At 46.0% G+C, this 23,266-nt stretch overlaps 24 non-coding genes across 24 annotated transcripts; 12 read left to right on the top strand and 12 right to left on the bottom strand.

The window, feature by feature from the left end:
- Window positions 1–220: 220 nt before the first annotated feature.
- Window positions 221–327, bottom strand: LOC146819733 (U6 spliceosomal RNA). Its single transcript, XR_014964250.1, has one exon. It is a non-coding gene; the product is annotated as a U6 spliceosomal RNA (small nuclear RNA).
- Window positions 328–1,111: 784 nt separating this feature from the next.
- On the top strand, window positions 1,112–1,184 carry TRNAR-ACG (transfer RNA arginine (anticodon ACG)). The gene has a single exon. It is a non-coding gene; the product is annotated as a tRNA-Arg (tRNA).
- Window positions 1,185–2,191: 1,007 nt separating this feature from the next.
- Window positions 2,192–2,298, bottom strand: LOC146819731 (U6 spliceosomal RNA). The gene has a single exon (XR_014964249.1). It is a non-coding gene; the product is annotated as a U6 spliceosomal RNA (small nuclear RNA).
- Window positions 2,299–3,072: 774 nt separating this feature from the next.
- TRNAR-ACG (transfer RNA arginine (anticodon ACG)) lies at window positions 3,073–3,145 on the top strand. The gene has a single exon. It is a non-coding gene; the product is annotated as a tRNA-Arg (tRNA).
- A 1,006-nt stretch (window positions 3,146–4,151) lies between these two features.
- On the bottom strand, window positions 4,152–4,258 carry LOC146819729 (U6 spliceosomal RNA). The gene has a single exon (XR_014964248.1). It is a non-coding gene; the product is annotated as a U6 spliceosomal RNA (small nuclear RNA).
- Window positions 4,259–5,032: 774 nt separating this feature from the next.
- TRNAR-ACG (transfer RNA arginine (anticodon ACG)) lies at window positions 5,033–5,105 on the top strand. The gene has a single exon. It is a non-coding gene; the product is annotated as a tRNA-Arg (tRNA).
- Window positions 5,106–6,112: 1,007 nt separating this feature from the next.
- On the bottom strand, window positions 6,113–6,219 carry LOC146819727 (U6 spliceosomal RNA). Its single transcript, XR_014964247.1, has one exon. It is a non-coding gene; the product is annotated as a U6 spliceosomal RNA (small nuclear RNA).
- A 772-nt stretch (window positions 6,220–6,991) lies between these two features.
- On the top strand, window positions 6,992–7,064 carry TRNAR-ACG (transfer RNA arginine (anticodon ACG)). The gene has a single exon. It is a non-coding gene; the product is annotated as a tRNA-Arg (tRNA).
- Window positions 7,065–8,070: 1,006 nt separating this feature from the next.
- Window positions 8,071–8,177, bottom strand: LOC146819725 (U6 spliceosomal RNA). Its single transcript, XR_014964246.1, has one exon. It is a non-coding gene; the product is annotated as a U6 spliceosomal RNA (small nuclear RNA).
- Window positions 8,178–8,949: 772 nt separating this feature from the next.
- Window positions 8,950–9,022, top strand: TRNAR-ACG (transfer RNA arginine (anticodon ACG)). The gene has a single exon. It is a non-coding gene; the product is annotated as a tRNA-Arg (tRNA).
- Window positions 9,023–10,028: 1,006 nt separating this feature from the next.
- Window positions 10,029–10,135, bottom strand: LOC146819723 (U6 spliceosomal RNA). Its single transcript, XR_014964245.1, has one exon. It is a non-coding gene; the product is annotated as a U6 spliceosomal RNA (small nuclear RNA).
- Window positions 10,136–10,909: 774 nt separating this feature from the next.
- Window positions 10,910–10,982, top strand: TRNAR-ACG (transfer RNA arginine (anticodon ACG)). Its single transcript has one exon. It is a non-coding gene; the product is annotated as a tRNA-Arg (tRNA).
- A 1,007-nt stretch (window positions 10,983–11,989) lies between these two features.
- On the bottom strand, window positions 11,990–12,096 carry LOC146819721 (U6 spliceosomal RNA). The gene has a single exon (XR_014964244.1). It is a non-coding gene; the product is annotated as a U6 spliceosomal RNA (small nuclear RNA).
- A 774-nt stretch (window positions 12,097–12,870) lies between these two features.
- Window positions 12,871–12,943, top strand: TRNAR-ACG (transfer RNA arginine (anticodon ACG)). Its single transcript has one exon. It is a non-coding gene; the product is annotated as a tRNA-Arg (tRNA).
- Window positions 12,944–13,949: 1,006 nt separating this feature from the next.
- On the bottom strand, window positions 13,950–14,056 carry LOC146819719 (U6 spliceosomal RNA). The gene has a single exon (XR_014964243.1). It is a non-coding gene; the product is annotated as a U6 spliceosomal RNA (small nuclear RNA).
- A 772-nt stretch (window positions 14,057–14,828) lies between these two features.
- Window positions 14,829–14,901, top strand: TRNAR-ACG (transfer RNA arginine (anticodon ACG)). Its single transcript has one exon. It is a non-coding gene; the product is annotated as a tRNA-Arg (tRNA).
- A 1,006-nt stretch (window positions 14,902–15,907) lies between these two features.
- LOC146819717 (U6 spliceosomal RNA) lies at window positions 15,908–16,014 on the bottom strand. Its single transcript, XR_014964241.1, has one exon. It is a non-coding gene; the product is annotated as a U6 spliceosomal RNA (small nuclear RNA).
- A 778-nt stretch (window positions 16,015–16,792) lies between these two features.
- Window positions 16,793–16,865, top strand: TRNAR-ACG (transfer RNA arginine (anticodon ACG)). The gene has a single exon. It is a non-coding gene; the product is annotated as a tRNA-Arg (tRNA).
- A 1,007-nt stretch (window positions 16,866–17,872) lies between these two features.
- On the bottom strand, window positions 17,873–17,979 carry LOC146819715 (U6 spliceosomal RNA). Its single transcript, XR_014964240.1, has one exon. It is a non-coding gene; the product is annotated as a U6 spliceosomal RNA (small nuclear RNA).
- Window positions 17,980–18,751: 772 nt separating this feature from the next.
- TRNAR-ACG (transfer RNA arginine (anticodon ACG)) lies at window positions 18,752–18,824 on the top strand. The gene has a single exon. It is a non-coding gene; the product is annotated as a tRNA-Arg (tRNA).
- Window positions 18,825–19,830: 1,006 nt separating this feature from the next.
- LOC146819713 (U6 spliceosomal RNA) lies at window positions 19,831–19,937 on the bottom strand. Its single transcript, XR_014964239.1, has one exon. It is a non-coding gene; the product is annotated as a U6 spliceosomal RNA (small nuclear RNA).
- A 772-nt stretch (window positions 19,938–20,709) lies between these two features.
- On the top strand, window positions 20,710–20,782 carry TRNAR-ACG (transfer RNA arginine (anticodon ACG)). Its single transcript has one exon. It is a non-coding gene; the product is annotated as a tRNA-Arg (tRNA).
- A 1,006-nt stretch (window positions 20,783–21,788) lies between these two features.
- LOC146819711 (U6 spliceosomal RNA) lies at window positions 21,789–21,895 on the bottom strand. The gene has a single exon (XR_014964238.1). It is a non-coding gene; the product is annotated as a U6 spliceosomal RNA (small nuclear RNA).
- Window positions 21,896–22,667: 772 nt separating this feature from the next.
- On the top strand, window positions 22,668–22,740 carry TRNAR-ACG (transfer RNA arginine (anticodon ACG)). Its single transcript has one exon. It is a non-coding gene; the product is annotated as a tRNA-Arg (tRNA).
- Window positions 22,741–23,266: the final 526 nt, after the last annotated feature.

Genomic DNA, 23,266 nt, shown 5'->3' with positions numbered 1-23,266 from the left:
GGAGGCTGAAGAAGGGAAAGAAAAGTCCCAGAAGTCCTGCAGGCTTCCTTGCTAAATGCAGCTGGCCATAGAGTGCACCTTCATTACTGCGAGGTAAATACATTAAAAATGTTGAGGAGAGACAAATTGAAAAATAGATATTAGGAGGAAAGCACTGGAACCTGCTTTATTATTTCAATTAGTCTTGAAAACATAGAACATTTCTCTCCTGAAAGCTGGTAAAAATATGGAACGCTTCACGAATTTGCGTGTCATCCTTGCGCAGGGGCCATGCTAATCTTCTCTGTATCGTTCCAATTTTAGTATATGTGCCGCCGAAGCGAGCACACTTCATTGATGAACCTACAATGTTTATAAACTCTCTAAATCTACGGTCTCTAGACATAGGGTGGCCTGGCAGAGATGCTCGTATGGCCAGTAAGCATTCAAATCTGAGCCAATGGGCAAAAATGCATGAAGAGTAACAATCCATTATTCTTCACTGCATTTGTGGTCCAAGACTTCACCAATTGGAAGTATGTAGATTATGCCAGGGTTGCAAAGGCTCATGGTTCAGGCTACTGACAAGGAACATTGTGACATCATGCTGCCTGTGGAACAGTGATATTAAAGGTGAGACAGCTGCACAGTAGGTTAGGTGAAGGGCTCTGAGAGGTGAAAGGCAGCATGCTTGGGTCCCTGGACAAGGTGAGCCTATGACAAGGTGTCTGAATTTTCGCCTGTATTGTAATATTAAACACTTTATTGTTGTACCCGCCTGCTGATTAAGGAGTCCTCAAGATCAGCTCCACACAGACGTGGAACTGATGATGTTAATGCAGAATATTTAAGAAACTGAGGCTGATCTAAAACATTTCCTTGGACCTAGGACCATTTCCCCTGACTTTTAGGTCCTTCGTCCTCCTAAAGTCCTTTGTATAAGTTAGGAACACCTGACAGAACAGAATTTCAGGAGGTCAGGTGGGTTTACTTGTGTCTTCTGGTTGTGAGCAGTAAACGTGGCTAAAAAGGTTGATGGAATGGTGTTTTAAAACACACACACACACACACACACACACACACACACAACTTCTGGTCCTCTTAAGGACAAAAGTATGGGTAATCCTACATGGGGCCAGTGGCGCAATGGATAACGCGTCTGACTACGGATCAGAAGATTGTAGGTTCGACTCCTATCTGGCTCGAAAGGGTCATAGGTCCCTGTTTTATGGTATTCCTGTGGAATTCTTATTTACCTCAGACTTGTTGTAGGTTCAATCTTCTCGAGCAGGACTCATCCAGCAGTCGTTCCATGGTAGGGCTGCAGTAATAGGACCACGGCTAGTTAAAAGTTTCCCATTTGCTGCTGGATTCTATGTGAAGGCCGTCATGTGGTGTGCTGCTTTTGTATTTCAACATGGGTCTCTGAGTCTCTAAACTAGGAAAAAATCTTGTTGAGAAAAGTGTGTGTGAGAGGGTCTGTGGGTGCAGGCAGGTGTGTGCACTTGAGTGCTGACCCATTTACATGTGTGAGAGGGACAAGCAAATTGCCTGTGGGATGTAGGCCTACAACTGGAACCAAGCAGCCAGGCAGAACCACAGGTAAGGAGAGAGGAAGGCAGTTCATTATTAGAGCAGGATCATGAGCATCTTGCCCTGCTCCCTTCTGCCCCGATCGGCCACGATCGGCCAAGACCTCTCTATTAGGGTGGAGGGTGAACATTTCTTGGACCTCAGAAACTGAGGGATGCAGCGCCGATATGTCCTCCAAGGGCCTAGAGGACCTGGTGCCCAATCATGCCTGGTGTTTTTCAGCTTACCCGACCAATCTGGTTGCAAGGCGGATTTTAACAGTACTGCTGAAAAGGGACTCCCAGACAGCCCTGAGGCCATCATTTGCATAGGCCCTCCCCTTCTCTTTCTCTTGCTTCCCACAAAGCAACGCATCGCTGGCAGCAGTATAGATTTGGGGGTTGTGAAGAATAATGACAGGGAGGCTGAAGAAGGGAAAGAAAAGTCCCAGAAGTCCTGCAGGCTTCCTTGCTAAATGCAGCTGGCCATAGAGTGCACCTTCATTACTGCGAGGTAAATACATTAAAAATGTTGAGGAGAGACAAATTGAAAAATAGATATTAGGAGGAAAGCACTGGAACCTGCTTTATTATTTCAATTAGTCTTGAAAACATAGAACATTTCTCTCCTGAAAGCTGGTAAAAATATGGAACGCTTCACGAATTTGCGTGTCATCCTTGCGCAGGGGCCATGCTAATCTTCTCTGTATCGTTCCAATTTTAGTATATGTGCCGCCGAAGCGAGCACACTTCATTGATGAACCTACAATGTTTATAAACTCTCTAAATCTACGGTCTCTAGACATAGGGTGGCCTGGCAGAGATGCTCGTATGGCCAGTAAGCATTCAAATCTGAGCCAATGGGCAAAAATGCATGAAGAGTAACAATCCATTATTCTTCACTGCATTTGTGGTCCAAGACTTCACCAATTGGAAGTATGTAGATTATGCCAGGGTTGCAAAGGCTCATGGTTCAGGCTACTGACAAGGAACATTGTGACATCATGCTGCCTGTGGAACAGTGATATTAAAGGTGAGACAGCTGCACAGTAGGTTAGGTGAAGGGCTCTGAGAGGTGAAAGGCAGCATGCTTGGGTCCCTGGACAAGGTGAGCCTATGACAAGGTGTCTGAATTTTCGCCTGTATTGTAATATTAAACACTTTATTGTTGTACCCGCCTGCTGATTAAGGAGTCCTCAAGATCAGCTCCACACAGACGTGGAACTGATGATGTTAATGCAGAATATTTAAGAAACTGAGGCTGATCTAAAACATTTCCTTGGACCTAGGACCATTTCCCCTGACTTTTAGGTCCTTCGTCCTCCTAAAGTCCTTTGTATAAGTTAGGAACACCTGACAGAACAGAATTTCAGGAGGTCAGGTGGGTTTACTTGTGTCTTCTGGTTGTGAGCAGTAAACGTGGCTAAAAAGGTTGATGGAATGGTGTTTTAAAACACACACACACACACACACACACAACTTCTGGTCCTCTTAAGGACAAAAGTATGGGTAATCCTACATGGGGCCAGTGGCGCAATGGATAACGCGTCTGACTACGGATCAGAAGATTGTAGGTTCGACTCCTATCTGGCTCGAAAGGGTCATAGGTCCCTGTTTTATGGTATTCCTGTGGAATTCTTATTTACCTCAGACTTGTTGTAGGTTCAATCTTCTCGAGCAGGACTCATCCAGCAGTCGTTCCATGGTAGGGCTGCAGTAATAGGACCACGGCTAGTTAAAAGTTTCCCATTTGCTGCTGGATTCTATGTGAAGGCCGTCATGTGGTGTGCTGCTTTTGTATTTCAACATGGGTCTCTGAGTCTCTAAACTAGGAAAAAATCTTGTTGAGAAAAGTGTGTGTGAGAGGGTCTGTGGGTGCAGGCAGGTGTGTGCACTTGAGTGCTGACCCATTTACATGTGTGAGAGGGACAAGCAAATTGCCTGTGGGATGTAGGCCTACAACTGGAACCAAGCAGCCAGGCAGAACCACAGGTAAGGAGAGAGGAAGGCAGTTCATTATTAGAGCAGGATCATGAGCATCTTGCCCTGCTCCCTTCTGCCCGATCGGCCACGATCGGCCAAGACCTCTCTATTAGGGTGGAGGGTGAACATTTCTTGGACCTCAGAAACTGAGGGATGCAGCGCCGATATGTCCTCCAAGGGCCTAGAGGACCTGGTGCCCAATCATGCCTGGTGTTTTTCAGCTTACCCGACCAATCTGGTTGCAAGGCGGATTTTAACAGTACTGCTGAAAAGGGACTCCCAGACAGCCCTGAGGCCATCATTTGCATAGGCCCTCCCCTTCTCTTTCTCTTGCTTCCCACAAAGCAACGCATCGCTGGCAGCAGTATAGATTTGGGGGTTGTGAAGAATAATGACAGGGAGGCTGAAGAAGGGAAAGAAAAGTCCCAGAAGTCCTGCAGGCTTCCTTGCTAAATGCAGCTGGCCATAGAGTGCACCTTCATTACTGCGAGGTAAATACATTAAAAATGTTGAGGAGAGACAAATTGAAAAATAGATATTAGGAGGAAAGCACTGGAACCTGCTTTATTATTTCAATTAGTCTTGAAAACATAGAACATTTCTCTCCTGAAAGCTGGTAAAAATATGGAACGCTTCACGAATTTGCGTGTCATCCTTGCGCAGGGGCCATGCTAATCTTCTCTGTATCGTTCCAATTTTAGTATATGTGCCGCCGAAGCGAGCACACTTCATTGATGAACCTACAATGTTTATAAACTCTCTAAATCTACGGTCTCTAGACATAGGGTGGCCTGGCAGAGATGCTCGTATGGCCAGTAAGCATTCAAATCTGAGCCAATGGGCAAAAATGCATGAAGAGTAACAATCCATTATTCTTCACTGCATTTGTGGTCCAAGACTTCACCAATTGGAAGTATGTAGATTATGCCAGGGTTGCAAAGGCTCATGGTTCAGGCTACTGACAAGGAACATTGTGACATCATGCTGCCTGTGGAACAGTGATATTAAAGGTGAGACAGCTGCACAGTAGGTTAGGTGAAGGGCTCTGAGAGGTGAAAGGCAGCATGCTTGGGTCCCTGGACAAGGTGAGCCTATGACAAGGTGTCTGAATTTTCGCCTGTATTGTAATATTAAACACTTTATTGTTGTACCCGCCTGCTGATTAAGGAGTCCTCAAGATCAGCTCCACACAGACGTGGAACTGATGATGTTAATGCAGAATATTTAAGAAACTGAGGCTGATCTAAAACATTTCCTTGGACCTAGGACCATTTCCCCTGACTTTTAGGTCCTTCGTCCTCCTAAAGTCCTTTGTATAAGTTAGGAACACCTGACAGAACAGAATTTCAGGAGGTCAGGTGGGTTTACTTGTGTCTTCTGGTTGTGAGCAGTAAACGTGGCTAAAAAGGTTGATGGAATGGTGTTTTAAAACACACACACACACACACACACACAACTTCTGGTCCTCTTAAGGACAAAAGTATGGGTAATCCTACATGGGGCCAGTGGCGCAATGGATAACGCGTCTGACTACGGATCAGAAGATTGTAGGTTCGACTCCTATCTGGCTCGAAAGGGTCATAGGTCCCTGTTTTATGGTATTCCTGTGGAATTCTTATTTACCTCAGACTTGTTGTAGGTTCAATCTTCTCGAGCAGGACTCATCCAGCAGTCGTTCCATGGTAGGGCTGCAGTAATAGGACCACGGCTAGTTAAAAGTTTCCCATTTGCTGCTGGATTCTATGTGAAGGCCGTCATGTGGTGTGCTGCTTTTGTATTTCAACATGGGTCTCTGAGTCTCTAAACTAGGAAAAAATCTTGTTGAGAAAAGTGTGTGTGAGAGGGTCTGTGGGTGCAGGCAGGTGTGTGCACTTGAGTGCTGACCCATTTACATGTGTGAGAGGGACAAGCAAATTGCCTGTGGGATGTAGGCCTACAACTGGAACCAAGCAGCCAGGCAGAACCACAGGTAAGGAGAGAGGAAGGCAGTTCATTATTAGAGCAGGATCATGAGCATCTTGCCCTGCTCCCTTCTGCCCGATCGGCCACGATCGGCCAAGACCTCTCTATTAGGGTGGAGGGTGAACATTTCTTGGACCTCAGAAACTGAGGGATGCAGCGCCGATATGTCCTCCAAGGGCCTAGAGGACCTGGTGCCCAATCATGCCTGGTGTTTTTCAGCTTACCCGACCAATCTGGTTGCAAGGCGGATTTTAACAGTACTGCTGAAAAGGGACTCCCAGACAGCCCTGAGGCCATCATTTGCATAGGCCCTCCCCTTCTCTTTTCTCTTGCTTCCCACAAAGCAACGCATCGCTGGCAGCAGTATAGATTTGGGGGTTGTGAAGAATAATGACAGGGAGGCTGAAGAAGGGAAAGAAAAGTCCCAGAAGTCCTGCAGGCTTCCTTGCTAAATGCAGCTGGCCATAGAGTGCACCTTCATTACTGCGAGGTAAATACATTAAAAATGTTGAGGAGAGACAAATTGAAAAATAGATATTAGGAGGAAAGCACTGGAACCTGCTTTATTATTTCAATTAGTCTTGAAAACATAGAACATTTCTCTCCTGAAAGCTGGTAAAAATATGGAACGCTTCACGAATTTGCGTGTCATCCTTGCGCAGGGGCCATGCTAATCTTCTCTGTATCGTTCCAATTTTAGTATATGTGCCGCCGAAGCGAGCACACTTCATTGATGAACCTACAATGTTTATAAACTCTCTAAATCTACGGTCTCTAGACATAGGGTGGCCTGGCAGAGATGCTCGTATGGCCAGTAAGCATTCAAATCTGAGCCAATGGGCAAAAATGCATGAAGAGTAACAATCCATTATTCTTCACTGCATTTGTGGTCCAAGACTTCACCAATTGGAAGTATGTAGATTATGCCAGGGTTGCAAAGGCTCATGGTTCAGGCTACTGACAAGGAACATTGTGACATCATGCTGCCTGTGGAACAGTGATATCAAAGGTGAGACAGCTGCACAGTAGGTTAGGTGAAGGGCTCTGAGAGGTGAAAGGCAGCATGCTTGGGTCCCTGGACAAGGTGAGCCTATGACAAGGTGTCTGAATTTTCGCCTGTATTGTAATATTAAACACTTTATTGTTGTACCCGCCTGCTGATTAAGGAGTCCTCAAGATCAGCTCCACACAGACGTGGAACTGATGATGTTAATGCAGAATATTTAAGAAACTGAGGCTGATCTAAAACATTTCCTTGGACCTAGGACCATTTCCCCTGACTTTTAGGTCCTTCGTCCTCCTAAAGTCCTTTGTATAAGTTAGGAACACCTGACAGAACAGAATTTCAGGAGGTCAGGTGGGTTTACTTGTGTCTTCTGGTTGTGAGCAGTAAACGTGGCTAAAAAGGTTGATGGAATGGTGTTTTAAAACACACACACACACACACACACAACTTCTGGTCCTCTTAAGGACAAAAGTATGGGTAATCCTACATGGGGCCAGTGGCGCAATGGATAACGCGTCTGACTACGGATCAGAAGATTGTAGGTTCGACTCCTATCTGGCTCGAAAGGGTCATAGGTCCCTGTTTTATGGTATTCCTGTGGAATTCTTATTTACCTCAGACTTGTTGTAGGTTCAATCTTCTCGAGCAGGACTCATCCAGCAGTCGTTCCATGGTAGGGCTGCAGTAATAGGACCACGGCTAGTTAAAAGTTTCCCATTTGCTGCTGGATTCTATGTGAAGGCCGTCATGTGGTGTGCTGCTTTTGTATTTCAACATGGGTCTCTGAGTCTCTAAACTAGGAAAAAATCTTGTTGAGAAAAGTGTGTGTGAGAGGGTCTGTGGGTGCAGGCAGGTGTGTGCACTTGAGTGCTGACCCATTTACATGTGTGAGAGGGACAAGCAAATTGCCTGTGGGATGTAGGCCTACAACTGGAACCAAGCAGCCAGGCAGAACCACAGGTAAGGAGAGAGGAAGGCAGTTCATTATTAGAGCAGGATCATGAGCATCTTGCCCTGCTCCCTTCTGCCCGATCGGCCACGATCGGCCAAGACCTCTCTATTAGGGTGGAGGGTGAACATTTCTTGGACCTCAGAAACTGAGGGATGCAGCGCCGATATGTCCTCCAAGGGCCTAGAGGACCTGGTGCCCAATCATGCCTGGTGTTTTTCAGCTTACCCGACCAATCTGGTTGCAAGGCGGATTTTAACAGTACTGCTGAAAAGGGACTCCCAGACAGCCGTGAGGCCATCATTTGCATAGGCCCTCCCCTTCTCTTTCTCTTGCTTCCCACAAAGCAACGCATCGCTGGCAGCAGTATAGATTTGGGGGTTGTGAAGAATAATGACAGGGAGGCTGAAGAAGGGAAAGAAAAGTCCCAGAAGTCCTGCAGGCTTCCTTGCTAAATGCAGCTGGCCATAGAGTGCACCTTCATTACTGCGAGGTAAATACATAAAAAATGTTGAGGAGAGACAAATTGAAAAATAGATATTAGGAGGAAAGCACTGGAACCTGCTTTATTATTACAATTAGTCTTGAAAACATAGAACATTTCTCTCCTGAAAGCTGGTAAAAATATGGAACGCTTCACGAATTTGCGTGTCATCCTTGCGCAGGGGCCATGCTAATCTTCTCTGTATCGTTCCAATTTTAGTATATGTGCCGCCGAAGCGAGCACACTTCATTGATGAACCTACAATGTTTATAAACTCTCTAAATCTACGGTCTCTAGACATAGGGTGGCCTGGCAGAGATGCTCGTATGGCCAGCAAGCATTCAAATCTGAGCCAATGGGCAAAAATGCATGAAGAGTAACAATCCATTATTCTTCACTGCATTTGTGGTCCAAGACTTCACCAATTGGAAGTATGTAGATTATGCCAGGGTTGCAAAGGCTCATGGTTCAGGCTACTGACAAGGAACATTGTGACATCATGCTGCCTGTGGAACAGTGATATTAAAGGTGAGACAGCTGCACAGTAGGTTAGGTGAAGGGCTCTGAGAGGTGAAAGGCAGCATGCTTGGGTCCCTGGACAAGGTGAGCCTATGACAAGGTGTCTGAATTTTCGCCTGTATTGTAATATTAAACACTTTATTGTTGTACCCGCCTGCTGATTAAGGAGTCCTCAAGATCAGCTCCACACAGACGTGGAACTGATGATGTTAATGCAGAATATTTAAGAAACTGAGGCTGATCTAAAACATTTCCTTGGACCTAGGACCATTTCCCCTGACTTTTAGGTCCTTCGTCCTCCTAAAGTCCTTTGTATAAGTTAGGAACACCTGACAGAACAGAATTTCAGGAGGTCAGGTGGGTTTACTTGTGTCTTCTGGTTGTGAGCAGTAAACGTGGCTAAAAAGGTTGATGGAATGGTGTTTTAAAACACACACACACACACACACACAACTTCTGGTCCTCTTAAGGACAAAAGTATGGGTAATCCTACATGGGGCCAGTGGCGCAATGGATAACGCGTCTGACTACGGATCAGAAGATTGTAGGTTCGACTCCTATCTGGCTCGAAAGGGTCATAGGTCCCTGTTTTATGGTATTCCTGTGGAATTCTTATTTACCTCAGACTTGTTGTAGGTTCAATCTTCTCGAGCAGGACTCATCCAGCAGTCGTTCCATGGTAGGGCTGCAGTAATAGGACCACGGCTAGTTAAAAGTTTCCCATTTGCTGCTGGATTCTATGTGAAGGCCGTCATGTGGTGTGCTGCTTTTGTATTTCAACATGGGTCTCTGAGTCTCTAAACTAGGAAAAAATCTTGTTGAGAAAAGTGTGTGTGAGAGGGTCTGTGGGTGCAGGCAGGTGTGTGCACTTGAGTGCTGACCCATTTACATGTGTGAGAGGGACAAGCAAATTGCCTGTGGGATGTAGGCCTACAACTGGAACCAAGCAGCCAGGCAGAACCACAGGTAAGGAGAGAGGAAGGCAGTTCATTATTAGAGCAGGATCATGAGCATCTTGCCCTGCTCCCTTCTGCCCGATCGGCCACGATCGGCCAAGACCTCTCTATTAGGGTGGAGGGTGAACATTTCTTGGACCTCAGAAACTGAGGGATGCAGCGCCGATATGTCCTCCAAGGGCCTAGAGGACCTGGTGCCCAATCATGCCTGGTGTTTTTCAGCTTACCCGACCAATCTGGTTGCAAGGCGGATTTTAACAGTACTGCTGAAAAGGGACTCCCAGACAGCCGTGAGGCCATCATTTGCATAGGCCCTCCCCTTCTCTTTCTCTTGCTTCCCACAAAGCAACGCATCGCTGGCAGCAGTATAGATTTGGGGGTTGTGAAGAATAATGACAGGGAGGCTGAAGAAGGGAAAGAAAAGTCCCAGAAGTCCTGCAGGCTTCCTTGCTAAATGCAGCTGGCCATAGAGTGCACCTTCATTACTGCGAGGTAAATACATTAAAAATGTTGAGGAGAGACAAATTGAAAAATAGATATTAGGAGGAAAGCACTGGAACCTGCTTTATTATTTCAATTAGTCTTGAAAACATAGAACATTTCTCTCCTGAAAGCTGGTAAAAATATGGAACGCTTCACGAATTTGCGTGTCATCCTTGCGCAGGGGCCATGCTAATCTTCTCTGTATCGTTCCAATTTTAGTATATGTGCCGCCGAAGCGAGCACACTTCATTGATGAACCTACAATGTTTATAAACTCTCTAAATCTACGGTCTCTAGACATAGGGTGGCCTGGCAGAGATGCTCGTATGGCCAGTAAGCATTCAAATCTGAGCCAATGGGCAAAAATGCATGAAGAGTAACAATCCATTATTCTTCACTGCATTTGTGGTCCAAGACTTCACCAATTGGAAGTATGTAGATTATGCCAGGGTTGCAAAGGCTCATGGTTCAGGCTACTGACAAGGAACATTGTGACATCATGCTGCCTGTGGAACAGTGATATTAAAGGTGAGACAGCTGCACAGTAGGTTAGGTGAAGGGCTCTGAGAGGTGAAAGGCAGCATGCTTGGGTCCCTGGACAAGGTGAGCCTATGACAAGGTGTCTGAATTTTCGCCTGTATTGTAATATTAAACACTTTATTGTTGTACCCGCCTGCTGATTAAGGAGTCCTCAAGATCAGCTCCACACAGACGTGGAACTGATGATGTTAATGCAGAATATTTAAGAAACTGAGGCTGATCTAAAACATTTCCTTGGACCTAGGACCATTTCCCCTGACTTTTAGGTCCTTCGTCCTCCTAAAGTCCTTTGTATAAGTTAGGAACACCTGACAGAACAGAATTTCAGGAGGTCAGGTGGGTTTACTTGTGTCTTCTGGTTGTGAGCAGTAAACGTGGCTAAAAAGGTTGATGGAATGGTGTTTTAAAACACACACACACACACACACACACAACTTCTGGTCCTCTTAAGGACAAAAGTATGGGTAATCCTACATGGGGCCAGTGGCGCAATGGATAACGCGTCTGACTACGGATCAGAAGATTGTAGGTTCGACTCCTATCTGGCTCGAAAGGGTCATAGGTCCCTGTTTTATGGTATTCCTGTGGAATTCTTATTTACCTCAGACTTGTTGTAGGTTCAATCTTCTCGAGCAGGACTCATCCAGCAGTCGTTCCATGGTAGGGCTGCAGTAATAGGACCACGGCTAGTTAAAAGTTTCCCATTTGCTGCTGGATTCTATGTGAAGGCCGTCATGTGGTGTGCTGCTTTTGTATTTCAACATGGGTCTCTGAGTCTCTAAACTAGGAAAAAATCTTGTTGAGAAAAGTGTGTGTGAGAGGGTCTGTGGGTGCAGGCAGGTGTGTGCACTTGAGTGCTGACCCATTTACATGTGTGAGAGGGACAAGCAAATTGCCTGTGGGATGTAGGCCTACAACTGGAACCAAGCAGCCAGGCAGAACCACAGGTAAGGAGAGAGGAAGGCAGTTCATTATTAGAGCAGGATCATGAGCATCTTGCCCTGCTCCCTTCTGCCCCGATCGGCCACGATCGGCCAAGACCTCTCTATTAGGGTGGAGGGTGAACATTTCTTGGACCTCAGAAACTGAGGGATGCAGCGCCGATATGTCCTCCAAGGGCCTAGAGGACCTGGTGCCCAATCATGCCTGGTGTTTTTCAGCTTACCCGACCAATCTGGTTGCAAGGCGGATTTTAACAGTACTGCTGAAAAGGGACTCCCAGACAGCCCTGAGGCCATCATTTGCATAGGCCCTCCCCTTCTCTTTCTCTTGCTTCCCACAAAGCAACGCATCGCTGGCAGCAGTATAGATTTGGGGGTTGTGAAGAATAATGACAGGGAGGCTGAAGAAGGGAAAGAAAAGTCCCAGAAGTCCTGCAGGCTTCCTTGCTAAATGCAGCTGGCCATAGAGTGCACCTTCATTACTGCGAGGTAAATACATTAAAAATGTTGAGGAGAGACAAATTGAAAAATAGATATTAGGAGGAAAGCACTGGAACCTGCTTTATTATTTCAATTAGTCTTGAAAACATAGAACATTTCTCTCCTGAAAGCTGGTAAAAATATGGAACGCTTCACGAATTTGCGTGTCATCCTTGCGCAGGGGCCATGCTAATCTTCTCTGTATCGTTCCAATTTTAGTATATGTGCCGCCGAAGCGAGCACACTTCATTGATGAACCTACAATGTTTATAAACTCTCTAAATCTACGGTCTCTAGACATAGGGTGGCCTGGCAGAGATGCTCGTATGGCCAGTAAGCATTCAAATCTGAGCCAATGGGCAAAAATGCATGAAGAGTAACAATCCATTATTCTTCACTGCATTTGTGGTCCAAGACTTCACCAATTGGAAGTATGTAGATTATGCCAGGGTTGCAAAGGCTCATGGTTCAGGCTACTGACAAGGAACATTGTGACATCATGCTGCCTGTGGAACAGTGATATTAAAGGTGAGACAGCTGCACAGTAGGTTAGGTGAAGGGCTCTGAGAGGTGAAAGGCAGCATGCTTGGGTCCCTGGACAAGGTGAGCCTATGACAAGGTGTCTGAATTTTCGCCTGTATTGTAATATTAAACACTTTATTGTTGTACCCGCCTGCTGATTAAGGAGTCCTCAAGATCAGCTCCACACAGACGTGGAACTGATGATGTTAATGCAGAATATTTAAGAAACTGAGGCTGATCTAAAACATTTCCTTGGACCTAGGACCATTTCCCCTGACTTTTAGGTCCTTCGTCCTCCTAAAGTCCTTTGTATAAGTTAGGAACACCTGACAGAACAGAATTTCAGGAGGTCAGGTGGGTTTACTTGTGTCTTCTGGTTGTGAGCAGTAAACGTGGCTAAAAAGGTTGATGGAATGGTGTTTTAAAACACACACACACACACACACACACAACTTCTGGTCCTCTTAAGGACAAAAGTATGGGTAATCCTACATGGGGCCAGTGGCGCAATGGATAACGCGTCTGACTACGGATCAGAAGATTGTAGGTTCGACTCCTATCTGGCTCGAAAGGGTCATAGGTCCCTGTTTTATGGTATTCCTGTGGAATTCTTATTTACCTCAGACTTGTTGTAGGTTCAATCTTCTCGAGCAGGACTCATCCAGCAGTCGTTCCATGGTAGGGCTGCAGTAATAGGACCACGGCTAGTTAAAAGTTTCCCATTTGCTGCTGGATTCTATGTGAAGGCCGTCATGTGGTGTGCTGCTTTTGTATTTCAACATGGGTCTCTGAGTCTCTAAACTAGGAAAAAATCTTGTTGAGAAAAGTGTGTGTGAGAGGGTCTGTGGGTGCAGGCAGGTGTGTGCACTTGAGTGCTGACCCATTTACATGTGTGAGAGGGACAAGCAAATTGCCTGTGGGATGTAGGCCTACAACTGGAACCAAGCAGCCAGGCAGAACCACAGGTAAGGAGAGAGGAAGGCAGTTCATTATTAGAGCAGGATCATGAGCATCTTGCCCTGCTCCCTTCTGCCCGATCGGCCACGATCGGCCAAGACCTCTCTATTAGGGTGGAGGGTGAACATTTCTTGGACCTCAGAAACTGAGGGATGCAGCGCCGATATGTCCTCCAAGGGCCTAGAGGACCTGGTGCCCAATCATGCCTGGTGTTTTTCAGCTTACCCGACCAATCTGGTTGCAAGGCGGATTTTAACAGTACTGCTGAAAAGGGACTCCCAGACAGCCCTGAGGCCATCATTTGCATAGGCCCTCCCCTTCTCTTTCTCTTGCTTCCCACAAAGCAACGCATCGCTGGCAGCAGTATAGATTTGGGGGTTGTGAAGAATAATGACAGGGAGGCTGAAGAAGGGAAAGAAAAGTCCCAGAAGTCCTGCAGGCTTCCTTGCTAAATGCAGCTGGCCATAGAGTGCACCTTCATTACTGCGAGGTAAATACATTAAAAATGTTGAGGAGAGACAAATTGAAAAATAGATATTAGGAGGAAAGCACTGGAACCTGCTTTATTATTTCAATTAGTCTTGAAAACATAGAACATTTCTCTCCTGAAAGCTGGTAAAAATATGGAACGCTTCACGAATTTGCGTGTCATCCTTGCGCAGGGGCCATGCTAATCTTCTCTGTATCGTTCCAATTTTAGTATATGTGCCGCCGAAGCGAGCACACTTCATTGATGAACCTACAATGTTTATAAACTCTCTAAATCTACGGTCTCTAGACATAGGGTGGCCTGGCAGAGATGCTCGTATGGCCAGTAAGCATTCAAATCTGAGCCAATGGGCAAAAATGCATGAAGAGTAACAATCCATTATTCTTCACTGCATTTGTGGTCCAAGACTTCACCAATTGGAAGTATGTAGATTATGCCAGGGTTGCAAAGGCTCATGGTTCAGGCTACTGACAAGGAACATTGTGACATCATGCTGCCTGTGGAACAGTGATATCAAAGGTGAGACAGCTGCACAGTAGGTTAGGTGAAGGGCTCTGAGAGGTGAAAGGCAGCATGCTTGGGTCCCTGGACAAGGTGAGCCTATGACAAGGTGTCTGAATTTTCGCCTGTATTGTAATATTAAACACTTTATTGTTGTACCCGCCTGCTGATTAAGGAGTCCTCAAGATCAGCTCCACACAGACGTGGAACTGATGATGTTAATGCAGAATATTTAAGAAACTGAGGCTGATCTAAAACATTTCCTTGGACCTAGGACCATTTCCCCTGACTTTTAGGTCCTTCGTCCTCCTAAAGTCCTTTGTATAAGTTAGGAACACCTGACAGAACAGAATTTCAGGAGGTCAGGTGGGTTTACTTGTGTCTTCTGGTTGTGAGCAGTAAACGTGGCTAAAAAGGTTGATGGAATGGTGTTTTAAAACACACACACACACACACACACAACTTCTGGTCCTCTTAAGGACAAAAGTATGGGTAATCCTACATGGGGCCAGTGGCGCAATGGATAACGCGTCTGACTACGGATCAGAAGATTGTAGGTTCGACTCCTATCTGGCTCGAAAGGGTCATAGGTCCCTGTTTTATGGTATTCCTGTGGAATTCTTATTTACCTCAGACTTGTTGTAGGTTCAATCTTCTCGAGCAGGACTCATCCAGCAGTCGTTCCATGGTAGGGCTGCAGTAATAGGACCACGGCTAGTTAAAAGTTTCCCATTTGCTGCTGGATTCTATGTGAAGGCCGTCATGTGGTGTGCTGCTTTTGTATTTCAACATGGGTCTCTGAGTCTCTAAACTAGGAAAAAATCTTGTTGAGAAAAGTGTGTGTGAGAGGGTCTGTGGGTGCAGGCAGGTGTGTGCACTTGAGTGCTGACCCATTTACATGTGTGAGAGGGACAAGCAAATTGCCTGTGGGATGTAGGCCTACAACTGGAACCAAGCAGCCAGGCAGAACCACAGGTAAGGAGAGAGGAAGGCAGTTCATTATTAGAGCAGGATCATGAGCATCTTGCCCTGCTCCCTTCTGCCCGATCGGCCACGATCGGCCAAGACCTCTCTATTAGGGTGGAGGGTGAACATTTCTTGGACCTCAGAAACTGAGGGATGCAGCGCCGATATGTCCTCCAAGGGCCTAGAGGACCTGGTGCCCAATCATGCCTGGTGTTTTTCAGCTTACCCGACCAATCTGGTTGCAAGGCGGATTTTAACAGTACTGCTGAAAAGGGACTCCCAGACAGCCGTGAGGCCATCATTTGCATAGGCCCTCCCCTTCTCTTTCTCTTGCTTCCCACAAAGCAACGCATCGCTGGCAGCAGTATAGATTTGGGGGTTGTGAAGAATAATGACAGGGAGGCTGAAGAAGGGAAAGAAAAGTCCCAGAAGTCCTGCAGGCTTCCTTGCTAAATGCAGCTGGCCATAGAGTGCACCTTCATTACTGCGAGGTAAATACATTAAAAATGTTGAGGAGAGACAAATTGAAAAATAGATATTAGGAGGAAAGCACTGGAACCTGCTTTATTATTTCAATTAGTCTTGAAAACATAGAACATTTCTCTCCTGAAAGCTGGTAAAAATATGGAACGCTTCACGAATTTGCGTGTCATCCTTGCGCAGGGGCCATGCTAATCTTCTCTGTATCGTTCCAATTTTAGTATATGTGCCGCCGAAGCGAGCACACTTCATTGATGAACCTACAATGTTTATAAACTCTCTAAATCTACGGTCTCTAGACATAGGGTGGCCTGGCAGAGATGCTCGTATGGCCAGTAAGCATTCAAATCTGAGCCAATGGGCAAAAATGCATGAAGAGTAACAATCCATTATTCTTCACTGCATTTGTGGTCCAAGACTTCACCAATTGGAAGTATGTAGATTATGCCAGGGTTGCAAAGGCTCATGGTTCAGGCTACTGACAAGGAACATTGTGACATCATGCTGCCTGTGGAACAGTGATATTAAAGGTGAGACAGCTGCACAGTAGGTTAGGTGAAGGGCTCTGAGAGGTGAAAGGCAGCATGCTTGGGTCCCTGGACAAGGTGAGCCTATGACAAGGTGTCTGAATTTTCGCCTGTATTGTAATATTAAACACTTTATTGTTGTACCCGCCTGCTGATTAAGGAGTCCTCAAGATCAGCTCCACACAGACGTGGAACTGATGATGTTAATGCAGAATATTTAAGAAACTGAGGCTGATCTAAAACATTTCCTTGGACCTAGGACCATTTCCCCTGACTTTTAGGTCCTTCGTCCTCCTAAAGTCCTTTGTATAAGTTAGGAACACCTGACAGAACAGAATTTCAGGAGGTCAGGTGGGTTTACTTGTGTCTTCTGGTTGTGAGCAGTAAACGTGGCTAAAAAGGTTGATGGAATGGTGTTTTAAAACACACACACACACACACACACACACACAACTTCTGGTCCTCTTAAGGACAAAAGTATGGGTAATCCTACATGGGGCCAGTGGCGCAATGGATAACGCGTCTGACTACGGATCAGAAGATTGTAGGTTCGACTCCTATCTGGCTCGAAAGGGTCATAGGTCCCTGTTTTATGGTATTCCTGTGGAATTCTTATTTACCTCAGACTTGTTGTAGGTTCAATATTCTCGAGCAGGACTCATCCAGCAGTCGTTCCATGGTAGGGCTGCAGTAATAGGACCACGGCTAGTTAAAAGTTTCCCATTTGCTGCTGGATTCTATGTGAAGGCCGTCATGTGGTGTGCTGCTTTTGTATTTCAACATGGGTCTCTGAGTCTCTAAACTAGGAAAAAATCTTGTTGAGAAAAGTGTGTGTGAGAGGGTCTGTGGGTGCAGGCAGGTGTGTGCACTTGAGTGCTGACCCATTTACATGTGTGAGAGGGACAAGCAAATTGCCTGTGGGATGTAGGCCTACAACTGGAACCAAGCAGCCAGGCAGAACCACAGGTAAGGAGAGAGGAAGGCAGTTCATTATTAGAGCAGGATCATGAGCATCTTGCCCTGCTCCCTTCTGCCCCGATCGGCCACGATCGGCCAAGACCTCTCTATTAGGGTGGAGGGTGAACATTTCTTGGACCTCAGAAACTGAGGGATGCAGCGCCGATATGTCCTCCAAGGGCCTAGAGGACCTGGTGCCCAATCATGCCTGGTGTTTTTCAGCTTACCCGACCAATCTGGTTGCAAGGCGGATTTTAACAGTACTGCTGAAAAGGGACTCCCAGACAGCCCTGAGGCCATCATTTGCATAGGCCCTCCCCTTCTCTTTCTCTTGCTTCCCACAAAGCAACGCATCGCTGGCAGCAGTATAGATTTGGGGGTTGTGAAGAATAATGACAGGGAGGCTGAAGAAGGGAAAGAAAAGTCCCAGAAGTCCTGCAGGCTTCCTTGCTAAATGCAGCTGGCCATAGAGTGCACCTTCATTACTGCGAGGTAAATACATTAAAAATGTTGAGGAGAGACAAATTGAAAAATAGATATTAGGAGGAAAGCACTGGAACCTGCTTTATTATTTCAATTAGTCTTGAAAACATAGAACATTTCTCTCCTGAAAGCTGGTAAAAATATGGAACGCTTCACGAATTTGCGTGTCATCCTTGCGCAGGGGCCATGCTAATCTTCTCTGTATCGTTCCAATTTTAGTATATGTGCCGCCGAAGCGAGCACACTTCATTGATGAACCTACAATGTTTATAAACTCTCTAAATCTACGGTCTCTAGACATAGGGTGGCCTGGCAGAGATGCTCGTATGGCCAGTAAGCATTCAAATCCGAGCCAATGGGCAAAAATGCATGAAGAGTAACAATCCATTATTCTTCACTGCATTTGTGGTCCAGGACTTCACCAATTGGAAGTATGTAGATTATGCCAGGGTTGCAAAGGCTCATGGTTCAGGCTACTGACAAGGAACATTGTGACATCATGCTGCCTGTGGAACAGTGATATTAAAGGTGAGACAGCTGCACAGTAGGTTAGGTGAAGGGCTCTGAGAGGTGAAAGGCAGCATGCTTGGGTCCCTGGACAAGGTGAGCCTATGACAAGGTGTCTGAATTTTCGCCTGTATTGTAATATTAAACACTTTATTGTTGTACCCGCCTGCTGATTAAGGAGTCCTCAAGATCAGCTCCACACAGACGTGGAACTGATGATGTTAATGCAGAATATTTAAGAAACTGAGGCTGATCTAAAACATTTCCTTGGACCTAGGACCATTTCCCCTGACTTTTAGGTCCTTCGTCCTCCTAAAGTCCTTTGTATAAGTTAGGAACACCTGACAGAACAGAATTTCAGGAGGTCAGGTGGGTTTACTTGTGTCTTCTGGTTGTGAGCAGTAAACGTGGCTAAAAAGGTTGATGGAATGGTGTTTTAAAACACACACACACACACACACACAACTTCTGGTCCTCTTAAGGACAAAAGTATGGGTAATCCTACATGGGGCCAGTGGCGCAATGGATAACGCGTCTGACTACGGATCAGAAGATTGTAGGTTCGACTCCTATCTGGCTCGAAAGGGTCATAGGTCCCTGTTTTATGGTATTCCTGTGGAATTCTTATTTACCTCAGACTTGTTGTAGGTTCAATATTCTCGAGCAGGACTCATCCAGCAGTCGTTCCATGGTAGGGCTGCAGTAATAGGACCACGGCTAGTTAAAAGTTTCCCATTTGCTGCTGGATTCTATGTGAAGGCCGTCATGTGGTGTGCTGCTTTTGTATTTCAACATGGGTCTCTGAGTCTCTAAACTAGGAAAAAATCTTGTTGAGAAAAGTGTGTGTGAGAGGGTCTGTGGGTGCAGGCAGGTGTGTGCACTTGAGTGCTGACCCATTTACATGTGTGAGAGGGACAAGCAAATTGCCTGTGGGATGTAGGCCTACAACTGGAACCAAGCAGCCAGGCAGAACCACAGGTAAGGAGAGAGGAAGGCAGTTCATTATTAGAGCAGGATCATGAGCATCTTGCCCTGCTCCCTTCTGCCCGATCGGCCACGATCGGCCAAGACCTCTCTATTAGGGTGGAGGGTGAACATTTCTTGGACCTCAGAAACTGAGGGATGCAGCGCCGATATGTCCTCCAAGGGCCTAGAGGACCTGGTGCCCAATCATGCCTGGTGTTTTTCAGCTTACCCGACCAATCTGGTTGCAAGGCGGATTTTAACAGTACTGCTGAAAAGGGACTCCCAGACAGCCCTGAGGCCATCATTTGCATAGGCCCTCCCCTTCTCTTTCTCTTGCTTCCCACAAAGCAACGCATCGCTGGCAGCAGTATAGATTTGGGGGTTGTGAAGAATAATGACAGGGAGGCTGAAGAAGGGAAAGAAAAGTCCCAGAAGTCCTGCAGGCTTCCTTGCTAAATGCAGCTGGCCATAGAGTGCACCTTCATTACTGCGAGGTAAATACATAAAAAATGTTGAGGAGAGACAAATTGAAAAATAGATATTAGGAGGAAAGCACTGGAACCTGCTTTATTATTACAATTAGTCTTGAAAACATAGAACATTTCTCTCCTGAAAGCTGGTAAAAATATGGAACGCTTCACGAATTTGCGTGTCATCCTTGCGCAGGGGCCATGCTAATCTTCTCTGTATCGTTCCAATTTTAGTATATGTGCCGCCGAAGCGAGCACACTTCATTGATGAACCTACAATGTTTATAAACTCTCTAAATCTACGGTCTCTAGACATAGGGTGGCCTGGCAGAGATGCTCGTATGGCCAGCAAGCATTCAAATCTGAGCCAATGGGCAAAAATGCATGAAGAGTAACAATCCATTATTCTTCACTGCATTTGTGGTCCAAGACTTCACCAATTGGAAGTATGTAGATTATGCCAGGGTTGCAAAGGCTCATGGTTCAGGCTACTGACAAGGAACATTGTGACATCATGCTGCCTGTGGAACAGTGATATTAAAGGTGAGACAGCTGCACAGTAGGTTAGGTGAAGGGCTCTGAGAGGTGAAAGGCAGCATGCTTGGGTCCCTGGACAAGGTGAGCCTATGACAAGGTGTCTGAATTTTCGCCTGTATTGTAATATTAAACACTTTATTGTTGTACCCGCCTGCTGATTAAGGAGTCCTCAAGATCAGCTCCACACAGACGTGGAACTGATGATGTTAATGCAGAATATTTAAGAAACTGAGGCTGATCTAAAACATTTCCTTGGACCTAGGACCATTTCCCCTGACTTTTAGGTCCTTCGTCCTCCTAAAGTCCTTTGTATAAGTTAGGAACACCTGACAGAACAGAATTTCAGGAGGTCAGGTGGGTTTACTTGTGTCTTCTGGTTGTGAGCAGTAAACGTGGCTAAAAAGGTTGATGGAATGGTGTTTTAAAACACACACACACACACACACACAACTTCTGGTCCTCTTAAGGACAAAAGTATGGGTAATCCTACATGGGGCCAGTGGCGCAATGGATAACGCGTCTGACTACGGATCAGAAGATTGTAGGTTCGACTCCTATCTGGCTCGAAAGGGTCATAGGTCCCTGTTTTATGGTATTCCTGTGGAATTCTTATTTACCTCAGACTTGTTGTAGGTTCAATCTTCTCGAGCAGGACTCATCCAGCAGTCGTTCCATGGTAGGGCTGCAGTAATAGGACCACGGCTAGTTAAAAGTTTCCCATTTGCTGCTGGATTCTATGTGAAGGCCGTCATGTGGTGTGCTGCTTTTGTATTTCAACATGGGTCTCTGAGTCTCTAAACTAGGAAAAAATCTTGTTGAGAAAAGTGTGTGTGAGAGGGTCTGTGGGTGCAGGCAGGTGTGTGCACTTGAGTGCTGACCCATTTACATGTGTGAGAGGGACAAGCAAATTGCCTGTGGGATGTAGGCCTACAACTGGAACCAAGCAGCCAGGCAGAACCACAGGTAAGGAGAGAGGAAGGCAGTTCATTATTAGAGCAGGATCATGAGCATCTTGCCCTGCTCCCTTCTGCCCGATCGGCCACGATCGGCCAAGACCTCTCTATTAGGGTGGAGGGTGAACATTTCTTGGACCTCAGAAACTGAGGGATGCAGCGCCGATATGTCCTCCAAGGGCCTAGAGGACCTGGTGCCCAATCATGCCTGGTGTTTTTCAGCTTACCCGACCAATCTGGTTGCAAGGCGGATTTTAACAGTACTGCTGAAAAGGGACTCCCAGACAGCCCTGAGGCCATCATTTGCATAGGCCCTCCCCTTCTCTTTCTCTTGCTTCCCACAAAGCAACGCATCGCTGGCAGCAGTATAGATTTGGGGGTTGTGAAGAATAATGACAGGGAGGCTGAAGAAGGGAAAGAAAAGTCCCAGAAGTCCTGCAGGCTTCCTTGCTAAATGCAGCTGGCCATAGAGTGCACCTTCATTACTGCGAGGTAAATACATTAAAAATGTTGAGGAGAGACAAATTGAAAAATAGATATTAGGAGGAAAGCACTGGAACCTGCTTTATTATTTCAATTAGTCTTGAAAACATAGAACATTTCTCTCCTGAAAGCTGGTAAAAATATGGAACGCTTCACGAATTTGCGTGTCATCCTTGCGCAGGGGCCATGCTAATCTTCTCTGTATCGTTCCAATTTTAGTATATGTGCCGCCGAAGCGAGCACACTTCATTGATGAACCTACAATGTTTATAAACTCTCTAAATCTACGGTCTCTAGACATAGGGTGGCCTGGCAGAGATGCTCGTATGGCCAGTAAGCATTCAAATCTGAGCCAATGGGCAAAAATGCATGAAGAGTAACAATCCATTATTCTTCACTGCATTTGTGGTCCAAGACTTCACCAATTGGAAGTATGTAGATTATGCCAGGGTTGCAAAGGCTCATGGTTCAGGCTACTGACAAGGAACATTGTGACATCATGCTGCCTGTGGAACAGTGATATTAAAGGTGAGACAGCTGCACAGTAGGTTAGGTGAAGGGCTCTGAGAGGTGAAAGGCAGCATGCTTGGGTCCCTGGACAAGGTGAGCCTATGACAAGGTGTCTGAATTTTCGCCTGTATTGTAATATTAAACACTTTATTGTTGTACCCGCCTGCTGATTAAGGAGTCCTCAAGATCAGCTCCACACAGACGTGGAACTGATGATGTTAATGCAGAATATTTAAGAAACTGAGGCTGATCTAAAACATTTCCTTGGACCTAGGACCATTTCCCCTGACTTTTAGGTCCTTCGTCCTCCTAAAGTCCTTTGTATAAGTTAGGAACACCTGACAGAACAGAATTTCAGGAGGTCAGGTGGGTTTACTTGTGTCTTCTGGTTGTGAGCAGTAAACGTGGCTAAAAAGGTTGATGGAATGGTGTTTTAAAACACACACACACACACACACACAACTTCTGGTCCTCTTAAGGACAAAAGTATGGGTAATCCTACATGGGGCCAGTGGCGCAATGGATAACGCGTCTGACTACGGATCAGAAGATTGTAGGTTCGACTCCTATCTGGCTCGAAAGGGTCATAGGTCCCTGTTTTATGGTATTCCTGTGGAATTCTTATTTACCTCAGACTTGTTGTAGGTTCAATCTTCTCGAGCAGGACTCATCCAGCAGTCGTTCCATGGTAGGGCTGCAGTAATAGGACCACGGCTAGTTAAAAGTTTCCCATTTGCTGCTGGATTCTATGTGAAGGCCGTCATGTGGTGTGCTGCTTTTGTATTTCAACATGGGTCTCTGAGTCTCTAAACTAGGAAAAAATCTTGTTGAGAAAAGTGTGTGTGAGAGGGTCTGTGGGTGCAGGCAGGTGTGTGCACTTGAGTGCTGACCCATTTACATGTGTGAGAGGGACAAGCAAATTGCCTGTGGGATGTAGGCCTACAACTGGAACCAAGCAGCCAGGCAGAACCACAGGTAAGGAGAGAGGAAGGCAGTTCATTATTAGAGCAGGATCATGAGCATCTTGCCCTGCTCCCTTCTGCCCGATCGGCCACGATCGGCCAAGACCTCTCTATTAGGGTGGAGGGTGAACATTTCTTGGAC

The sequence above is a fragment of the Triturus cristatus genome, chromosome 6, assembly GCF_964204655.1.
Source record: "Triturus cristatus chromosome 6, aTriCri1.1, whole genome shotgun sequence".
Lineage (NCBI taxonomy): Eukaryota > Metazoa > Chordata > Amphibia > Caudata > Salamandridae > Triturus > Triturus cristatus.
This window is presented reverse-complemented; position numbering and strand designations above follow the sequence as displayed.